We start from the raw sequence: 1,876 nt of genomic DNA on the forward strand, positions 1-1,876 counted from the left end.
CTTTCTTACCTACCTCAATGCTAACAGGACATGGCATAATTTAGCCACCGGGGGAAAGTGAGAACAGATGCAGATATTTGAGCTAGCAGTTACCATAGTGCCCCCTGCAGATTCAGCACAGAGCAAGTGGATTTAAAAAAAAAAAAAAAAAATCCCAGATCAAACCTTCTACCTGAGGAGAGAAAGGGTTTAATTGAACATCCAAAGATCCAACTTTTCTGGGGGCTACCCAAGAAACTGGATTTATTATTACAGCTCCCAGTGAACTGACAGGATCTGGCATACTACAGATTCCTAGAGACTGCAAAGAACATGGAGAATGGGTTGGAATACCATGAAAGTTTGAGAGGCACTCAGAATCTGTCAAAGGGCTGACTGATGGGGGGTATCCCTCTGTACAAGGACAGTCCATGAAAAGTAAGAGAGGTGACCACTTTGTCTAATGCACAGAAACCAACACAGACAGTCAAGGAAAATAAAGAATTAGGCAAAGATGTTCCAAACAAAGAATCCAGATAAATCTACAGAAACCAACCCAAATGAAATGGAGTTATAGGGTTTACCTGATAGACAATTCAAATAACTGTCATAAAGATGCTCACTAAGATAAAGAGAGCAAGGAATGAACAAAGTTAAAATTTTAAGAGCCAGAAATATTTAAAAAGTACCAAACAGAAACCATGGAGCTGAAAAACACAATAATTGAACTGAAAAAAAAAATTACTAAAGAGGTTCAGCAGGAGACTGGATTAAACAGAAGAAAGGAACAGCAAACTAAAAGCAAGTCACCAGAAACAATTCAGTCAGAGGACAAATATATATATCAGGGGTGCAAAAAAAATGTATACAAGTGGACACTTTGGGCAATGTTGCTCAAGCAGTAGTTCGCTGTAATCAGAAGTGTCTGGATGCTGATGACAACCACTTTGAGCACCTCTTGTAATTGCAGAAGTCAAACGTGACGCGTGTTCATCTTTTGTTGTTGGTATGTATTAACTATTATAATTTTAATACAGTTTTTCTTTCTTAAAATGTGTACACATTTTTTTGGCACCCTCTGTATATACAAAGGGAGTCCCAGATAGAGAAGTAAGACAAAAAGGAACAGAAAGCACATTCAAATAAACAATGGCTGAAAACTTCACAAATCTGGGAAAAGAAATGGACATCCAGATTCAAGAAGACTAAAGGAGACCAAATAAGGTAAACTGAATAAAATCCACATTAAAACACATTATAATCAAATTGTCAATAGCCTGAGACTGAGGGAGATTTGGAAAGTAGCAAGAGAAAAGTGACTCATCACATACAAGAGAATCCCAATAAGTATATCACTGGATTTTTCAGTGGAAACCTCTCAGGCCAGAAGACAGTGGGATGATATGTTCAGTTATGAAAGGAAAAGGGTTCCAACCAAAAATGCTATAATTGATAAAACTCTCCTTCAAAAATAACAGAGAAATAAAGATTTTCCCATAGAAACAAAAGAAGAGGGAGTTTGTCACCACTAGACCTGCCAAGAAATGCTGAAGTAAATTCTTCAAGTTGAAACCAACGGAAGTTAAACAGCAGCATGGTAGCATGAAGAAGTCTGAAACTCATCGGTAAAGGTAAATATATCAACAAATGCATCATTTTGTATTGCTTTAATGATGGTGAGTGAAATAATTCTAACATAAAAGTTGTAAGACAAATGTATTTAAAAATTATAATATGTTAAATTACCCACAATAAGAAGAGATGTAAATTATGACAATAACATAAAGGGTGGGGAAGTAGTATAGAGTCATTTTATGCAAATTACCATAAGTTAATATCAGTTTAAAACACATTGTGAGAACTGTAAGTTATTTTATGTAAGCACCAAGGAAACCAC

This window comes from Rhinolophus sinicus, chromosome X (genome assembly GCF_036562045.2).
Source record: "Rhinolophus sinicus isolate RSC01 chromosome X, ASM3656204v1, whole genome shotgun sequence".
NCBI classification, from domain to species: Eukaryota; Metazoa; Chordata; class Mammalia; order Chiroptera; family Rhinolophidae; genus Rhinolophus; species Rhinolophus sinicus.